The 9247-nt window shown below is 35.7% G+C and overlaps 1 long non-coding RNA gene across 1 annotated transcript in view; it reads left to right on the forward strand.

Moving 5' to 3' along the window:
• Positions 1-9247, forward strand: part of LOC136030014 (uncharacterized) — a 56561-nt gene that overhangs the window by 12429 nt on the left and 34885 nt on the right. The gene's annotated exons all lie outside the window — the stretch shown is intronic.

Here is a 9247-nt window from a genome sequence, read left to right on the forward strand (position 1 = left end):
CGTGGGTAGGGGCTTAGGTGCCCTCCAATTTTCGGTCACTTAAAAGGGCCCTAGAACTTTTAATTTCCGTTAGAATGAGGCCTCTCGCAACATTCTAGGACCAATGGGTCGATACGATCACCCCTGGAAAAAAAAACAACAACAACAAAACAAACGAATAAACACGCATCCGTGATCTGTCTTCCGGCAAAAAATACAAAATTCCACATTTTTGTAGATATTGAAACTTTCTAACTAGTATATCTCATGAAGAAATTTTTGTACCCAAAAAACGGATAAAATATATTTTGATCAGCTCATCAAGAGCTATCGATTGCCATCGAAAAAAAAATTCGATCTGTCTTAGTTCAAAAGTTGATTTTTTTTTTTGCCGTAGGCTAATTTTTAACGTCACCACTTAGAAAGGAGCAAAGGATAAGCTCCAAATTTCCGTAGCAATAACAGAACTTTTAAAGTTAAAGAGGTACATTTTATAACATTTTTCTACCTCAATCCCAACTCCGAAAAAACAAATGATAAACCCTGCTGAAATCACGACAGTACTTTCGGACCCGTGGGAAAATGCCGCTTTTTTGTTTCTGTAAATTTTTCTATTTATCACTTAAAGCAGATATATTGGCTGTGGGGCCGGGTAACTGCCACATATATTTAACACTTATAGATTTTAGTTCATCTTCAATTTGAAAGTGGTGCCTCTCTGCTTGCCTGCTAGAACGGAGCTTTCCATTCGAAAGCAGAAACATGGTTTGATGAAACGAAAGCTTGGCTGCACAACTTCAGATACTTCTCGCTGACATAGGCTATATAACTCCACTTCACTTTGCACACCATTGTCTCTGGCTCGTGGACAAGAAAAAACCATCCTTTTTGACCCCAGGCAAGAGTTCTGCGGAGGTTTCCAAAATGTAATGCCATAGTCATAAATCTGGCCTGAGGTCCACACTTTCCGTAAAAACCGCCTTCCAACCTGTAATGGGGGGTGGGGTAAATGCTGGTTATTGGTAGGCCTATTTACTTTTGCTGCACAATCCCCCGATAGGTTTTGAAAACACCTTTTCCTTCGTATTTTTATTGAAAAGACCACGATTCTACCCCTTTAATTTTAATGAATTGACGCCACTTTCCCCTAAAAAAAAAACTTACTTCAACTAAGGTAATATAAGTGAAATAAAAAACCTTCACTGCCTGGCAAAAAGAAGGCCTTTATGCTTCTTCCTCTCTAAATTTTGGTGAATTAATTTTTTCCTCCTTTCATTTTTGTGAATTTACCCCACTGTCCCCCAAATAATTCGAAATCAGTTATTATATGTGAAATGATAAAGTTTAACTGCCTTCCAGTAGTAGGCCTATATACTTGTTAAGTAAATTTAAAGTTATTAAAAGTTCAAATTTTCAACATTTATCGAATTGAGAAGCTGAAGGGAAGGTGAGAAAAAGGAAGAAAAGAATGAATATTGGAATATTTTACCCGTATTCTTAAATACAATTTTAATACAAGACTTAATACAAGACTTTAATTTTAAATACAAGACTGTTTATTTTAGACAATTAATTAAAAAAATTCCACAAAATAAGTTTTTAAAAGAAAAGGCAAGTTAAAAGCATTAATTATAAATATCCACAATTATGTTTTTCAAAGAAAAGCCAAATATGAGCAGAAACGAGTTGGAATATTCTTCTAAACATAAAACTTTCAGTTTGCATCCCTGCCAATTTTTAATTAATTTAATATATCTGTGGCAACGAACCCAAGATTTGTTCAGATGTTGTGGATATTCCTTTTCAGACAATACCCAACGGACAAGTTAATAATTTTAACTTTACTTTTCAATACTTTCAAATTTGAAATTGGGCTGCTATTTAAATGTGGGGAATATATCAAAATTTGATTTTACATTATCTGGGGTAATAATTTGACTAATCCTGTACTTAGACCGCTATTTCACTACCTATGATTTTAGTTCGGCTTTATGTGAACAGTTGATATCAATGCTATTTATTAATATAAATTGCCAAATCTATAAACAAATAAATTAAGAAAAAATCATGAATAATATTTCAATATATCACGTGTATTAGAACTTTAGTACAACAAATTAACTCTTGTATGGTCAAAATCGATTCAAAATTACGAATAATTGAATAGCGCAATACCCTTGGCTATTAGTATAGAAATTGCTTCAGTTATGATATTGAGCATTCTGTGCTCAAGGAGGTGTCTCCCTGGAAGACCAAATACATGCACAGTTTAAAAATAGGCAAATTTAGAAAGTACAACAGTACCTTTCAAGATTTTTTTTCTTTTGCTTTCTGGAAATGCTACGTTGATACTTTTGAAACAGAGACAAGTTGTAGACAAAAAGAGATCAGGATGAAACTTGATGAGAAGAATAAGCACAAGTTCTAGATACGTGATTGACATAATTGGAACGGATCCGTTCTCTTTAGAGGAGCTGGAGGGTGCTAATTTGGAAAAATTAGAAAAATTGAAGAATTTTTAACTTAAGAACGGGTGACCGATTCTTAATGAAATTTGATATTTAGAAGGAATTCATGTCTCAAAGTTATTATTTCAAATCCCGGCCGGATCTTTTGACATTTGGGGCAGTTGGAGATGGGAAATCTTGGGAAACGCTTCGAGTGGAGGAATCAAGTTGAAGCTTGGTGGATAGAATAAACAACTTTCCTTGATACGTGATTGACGTAATCGTACTGGATTCGCTCTCTTTGAGGGAGTTGGAGGGAGGGGTTCAGTGATTTGGCGAGTTTGGTGTTTCTGGACATACTAGGACGATGAAAATTGGTAGGCGTGTTAGGGAGCTGCACAAATTGACTTGATAAAGTCGTTTTCCCAAATTCGACCATCTGGGGGGCTAAAGGAAGAGGAAAAATTAGAAAAAATGAGGTATTTATAACTTACGAGTGGGTGATCGGATCTTAATGAATTTTGATAGTTAGAAGGACATCGTGACTCAGAGCGCTTATTTTAAATCCTGACCGGCATTAAGCCTCTGATTTTCCTTTTAAATCAATCTATTGATTCTCAGAATTCTTAGAGCTCATACCATATGAGCTCTTGGCTCTTCTTGCTTCGTCACAAGTGACATATGAGCTCTTAGCTCTTGTTTTATTAGCAGAAAGTAATTGAAGACCAGTCAGCCACAGAGGGTTGGGGCAAATACTAGTTCTCGGTAGGCCAATATACTTCTGCTGAACATTCCCCCGATTTATTTTTGAAAACACCTTTTCATTGGCATTTTTATTGAAAAGACCACGAATTTGCTCCCCTCTTAAATTCTAAAGACTAAATGTGCCACTTTCCCCTCGCAAAAAAAAACTTACTTCAAACTCAGGTAATGTTAGTGAAATAATGAACTTTCACCGCCTGGCAATAGTAAGCCTTTATACTTCTTCCTCCTTAAATTTTGATGCCTTAATTTTCTCCTCCGTTCATTTTTGTGAATTTATACCACCATCCCCCTAAAATTTCGAACTCAGTTATTACATGTGAAATAGGAAGTTTTAACTTGCCTTCCGGTAGTAGGACTATATACTTGTTAAGTAAATTTAAAGTTATTAAAAGCTCTTACCTAGTAGAACATAGAATACTGTGACACGTTCACGGACGTAAAACAGACTGAATGATATAAGCGAGTCAAATTTGTTAGGGCTTTTGCTTTGGCAGATATAATAAAAAAAATCACTGATATTTAAATAATTAACATGAAACGTTAACTAAGAGCAGGTCATAATTACCATGTGATTGTATAAACAACTAGATCAGAGATTCACTAGCGGTGTTGATCAAGTCTTCCTTGAGTTGACTTGAAAGTACGCAAAATTATATATAATATAGATAATAATATTACTAATACATAAAATAGATGCATAATATAGATATATAATACATAAAATTACTAGTACATAATACATCAAATAAAATACATAATAATACATAAAATAGACAATACTATTACTTTGCTCATGAAGACTGTTTGACATAAGGCCAGAATATTCATTTAGTAAAATTAATTTAGTAATTCATTCTTTAGTAAGAATTAATTCTTCGTTGTTTTAACCTTCTGTTACCCCCTTCCACAAACTATTCCACCATGGTAAATTATCCCTCAAAAAACAATTATCCCACAGAAAATTTTCACCACTTATCGAATTGAAAATACAAAGGGGAGGTAAGAAAAAGGAAGAAAAGAAGGGATTTCGGAATATATTATCCGTATTCTAAAATAGGAAGAGATAAATTGTGGAGAATATCATATAGTAGGCAAATTTTCTTAGGCAACTAATTTAAAAAAAAAAAATTCAAAGAAAAAGCAAGATTAAAGCATTCATTATGGCCGTGATTAAGTGAACTTGAAAACATTGAGCTTCAAAACTGAAGTTAGGTTAGCCTTCTGTCTTTTAATTCTCTAGAGACCGTCGATTGTCAAAACTTCAAATAGCCCCATTTATCGAGTCTTGTGAATGGTTTTGATAGACAGCTTCCTTTGGCGAGATGCTTCAGCCGAGAAATAGTAATATATTTGGCTGCGTCTTGCAAAGCTTGGTTACCGACCAAGGGAGAAGAGAAAATGAGCAAAAGGGCACTATCATTCTCAGGTACAAAATGCCCCTGTATATAAAGCTGTGACGGCATGCGTAGAGTGCACTTTAAAATCTATAAATAAAAAAACTAGTTTTTTTAACTGAAAGTAAGGAGCGACATTGAAACTTAAAACGAACAGAAATTACTCCGTATATGAAATGGGTCGTCCCCTCCGCAATCCCTCACTCTTTACACTAAAGTTTTTAATTGTTTTAAAAAGTAGAACTGTGACAAAGAGTCAAACTTTAGCGTAAAGACCGAGGGATTGCTGAGCATGATGCTCAATTCTTATAATGACGGCAGTCGACAAACTGCATGACGTCAGTCAACACACAAACAATTTATTTTTATATATACAGATATGAAGGGGTTCACCGCCTCGTCAGAACCTCGCTCTTCACGCGAAAGCTTAAACTTTGTCCCAGTTTCTTAAGAATGACCCCTGAATCACAAAAGCCGTAGAATAAATAGTTGAAATTTCTAAAAATACTTTAGCGTAAAGAGCAAGGTATTAGGAGGAGGTGAGCCCCTCTTATGCGTAATAATTTCTGTTCCTTTTAAGTATTAATGCTGCTCCTTACTTTCAGTTGAAAAAACTTTGTCATATTTATTTTTTCATTGTTTTTTTAAAATAATGCTAGAAAACCCTGCCCTCCCTTCATGGAAATTTTCTTCCCCATGACAAATTCCTCCATGAAAAGTTCTCCCAATATATCCCCCTCTTCTCAACCACTTCCCCCAACCAAATGAAAACACCCCTGAAAACGTATGTACACTTCCCAATAACCATTACTATATGTAAGCACTGGTCAGTGTTTGTAACTTGTAGCCCCTCCAACGGAGACTGTGGGGGAGTAAATCGTCCCAAAAGACATAGTTATAAGGATTTTCGACTACTCTGAATAAAATGGCTATCTCAGAATTTTGATCCGGTGACTTTGGGAAAATAATTAGCGTGGGACGAAAGCCTAGGTGCCCTCCGATTTTTTGGTCACTTAAAAAGGCCACTAGAACTTTTCATTTCCGTTAGAATGAGCCCTCTCGCAAGATTCTAGGACCACTGGGTCGATACAATCAGCCCTGGAAAAATGATACGATATGATAGGAACGATACGATCTGAAATGATTCTTTCTGGCAACCGACTTGTAAAAATTTCAGTTAGCTGAAAATATTCTATGGGACTGTTAGAAAACAGGAAAATACATCGAAAAATGGTTCGAATCATCCTACAGGTTACTGTCTTCTGCTCATGATAGTACCGATTTTGTTCTAAAAGCAATAGCCTTCATAGAGTAGACTTGTGAAAAAGACCTAGACATTTTCTAAGATTTCTAAGCAATTAGAGGAAATAGAGCAAAAATGCGGAGCAACACTAGAAAATCTTGCGCCCCCTTCACAGAAATTATCGTCCCTGATGATAAATTACCCCTTGGAAAGATCCTCCCACTTTAACCCCTTCCCTGACCCCCCTCCACCCCTCAACGCAAAAAGTCCCCCTGAAAATGGCTGTACACTTCCCGATAGCCATTACTATATGTAAACAGTGGTCAAAGTTTGTAACTTGCAGCTCCTCCCTCAGGGAATGTGGGGGATTAAGTCGTCCCTAAAGTCATAGTTATTAGGTTTTTCGACTATGCTGAACAAAGTGGCTATCTCAAAATTTTGATCCAGTGACTTTGGGAAAAAAACCATGACTCTTAGGGGGTATTCCCCCTATTTTCTAAAATAAAGTAAATTTTCTCCGGCTCGTCATTTTTGATGGGTAAGATTAAACTCGATATGATGTAATAAAAATATGATTTTTTATGTAACTATTGCCATCAAAATTCCGTTTTTTGGAGTTTCAGTTACTATTCAGCCGGGTCGCTCCTTACTACTGTTTGTTACCACGAACTGTTTGATACCAAGCTGACTTCTTAACATTTTTGATTTTCTAAACATTTCCTTAACCAGTTCCTTAACCACATTTCCTTAACCAGTATATAACGAATGGAAATCAGGCACATCCAAAACATTTCCCAAAAAATAGGCAGCAATTTCGCGGGGAAGGGGTGCTTTAAAAAACAGGCAAATTATACAAAACCTATACAAAGTAAGGGTTAGGTTAAGGGTTAGGTGACCAAAAACATAAGACTTTGGAGAGGAGCAGTGTCCCAAAGTATCCCCTCTTATGTAAGCACCTGCAACAAACGCAACACATCAACATTGAATAAAAAATGGTACCGAAGACAAATTCAGTTGCTTGATGATAAATATGGGCATCAAGCACACTTTGTCACTCCTGAATTGTAGACCCCTTTCCTCCACCTTAAAGGCCAAATTGAACGGTATGTGGTTGGGATTGGCACCTACGCTCATTTAAAAAAATTTTAAGAAGTTGTTGCCCTTTTTCTTTAGATTTTGTTGTTGTGATTCTTGTTTCCGTTGTCTGGGTAAGCTTTTCTGTATACTTAAATCTTTACAGGTGCTCTGTTAGTCAAGTAAGGTTTGCACTTCCGGAACACTGACGTACCGAAAAAAGCTGAAATGAATGGTGTACGGTCAGAGTTGCCACCTCTAGCCATTGATCTATAGTTTTATTAATTTATTATGTGGCACTTTGCTTAATTGATTTTGATATTATTATTTTCCCTGTATAGTTAAACTGTTTTTTTTAGTCTTTATAGCAATAAAAGCTAAATTTGAAGGAACTCAAGAAAAGAAATTTTCACAAAACGTTTCGAAAAGTTTGCCTTTTTTACGAAAAAGCCAATGAAAGCATATCTTTGCTAGATTTCAATTTTAGTAATTGTTTATTCAACAAGGTTTTTCTAATGATTTTAGTAGTTCTAAACATTGTTTTTTTTTATCAGGATAATATCAGCTGTATATCAGTGACTATATTCATTTTCTGCCCTGATTCACGCTTAAATTTTGATAAATAATTATGTCGTTATTTTTCATAACACCATTTTTAGGTTTTCAAACAGTTCGTGGTAACGAACTGTAGTAAGGAGCGACCCGGCTCAATAGTAACCGAAAGTCTAAAAAACGGAATTTTGATACCAATAGTTACATCAAAAGAATACTGATTTTAAATACATAAGTTTCATCAAGTTTAGTCTTACCCATCAATAGTTACGAGCCTGAGAACTATGACTTTGGGGAAGACTTAATCCCCCACAGTCCCCGGCGAAGGGGCTGCGAGTTACAGACTTTGACCATTGTTTACATATAGTAATGGTTATTATGAAGTGTACAGACCTTTTCAGGGGGACTTTTTCACGTTGGGGTGGAAGTGGGTCGGGGGTTACCTGGGAAGATCTTTCTATAGAGGAATTTATCATGAGGGAAGAAAATTTCCATGAAGAGAGCGCAGGATTTTCTAGCATTATTTAAATGAAACAATGATCAAATAAATAAAAAATTTATTCACCTGGAAGAGATGAGTAGCATTAAAACTTAAAACGAACATAAAATAATACGTATAAAAGAAGGTTTTCTCCTCCAGAATACTTCGCTCTTTACGCTAAACTATTTTTAGTAATTTCAACTATTTATTCTACGGCCTTTGTTATTGACGGATCATTCTTAAAGATTCGGTATAAAATTCAAGCTTTAGTATCAAGAACGAGGTATTGACGAGGGGGCAAATCCCCTCATATACATAATAAAAATACACAAATATAGAAGTTCGTTGCGTAAGTTAATTCGTAAGGTACGTATGTTTATTGCTAACGAAAACGCTCGTACAAAAAATCTAGTTGCATTTTTAAGTAACCGAAAATTGGAGAGCGACTAGACCTCCTCCCCCACCATTTTTTTAAAATTATCCGATCAAGACTATGAGAAAGCCATTTAGCAAAAAAGTTAATATACAAATTTTGTTTTAATTATTCATGTGCGGTGAGCCAAAATCAAAACATGCATTAATACAAAAACATTCAGAAATTAAATTTAAAAAAAATGTTTTTTTAACTGCAAGTAAGGAGCGACATTAAAACTTAAAACGAGCGAAAATTATTCCGTATGTGAGAGGGTTTCTTCCCTCCGCAACACCTCGCTCTTTATACTAAAGTTTTTTTATCGTTTTAAAAAGTAGAGCTGTGAGAAAGAGTCAAACTAGCGTAAAAAGCGAGGCGTTGCGAAGGGGACAACACCTTTTATATACAGAACAATGTCTGTTGTCTTGAACAATTTCAAGCCTATTACCTCCAATCCTTTATATATTCATGGCCGAAAATAATATACTACAAAGGGGAGGTAGCCCATGATCAATAATATAGCTAGAAAGAAGTTATCCTATCTGAACAGCCCACCAAACAAATAAAATCAGAAGGATTATCCACAATTCAAAATATGGTGTAATGCCAGGTCGTTCACTAGGCTGTAATTTCCTCGAGGTACGTCACGTCACACCTCAAGGTCACCACCCTGCACCTCGGTTCTGGGTCTGCATTCTCGGTTCTGATTGGGAAAACACGTGAAAGGTCTACCTGAATGCACTATGAGGCCAAACAAGCAAAATAGGAAGAAAGGAAAGAGCTTATATAAGAACAAAATCCTTCCTTTATATCGAAACAGCTTTATCATTTTGTACCCAGCTTATTCTCATCAGATGGTTTATTAGGGCCAGCTAGCATCAGGGAGTAGTCTATGACTGA

Source organism: Artemia franciscana, chromosome 8 (genome assembly GCF_032884065.1).
Source record: "Artemia franciscana chromosome 8, ASM3288406v1, whole genome shotgun sequence".
Taxonomy (NCBI): domain Eukaryota; kingdom Metazoa; phylum Arthropoda; class Branchiopoda; order Anostraca; family Artemiidae; genus Artemia; species Artemia franciscana.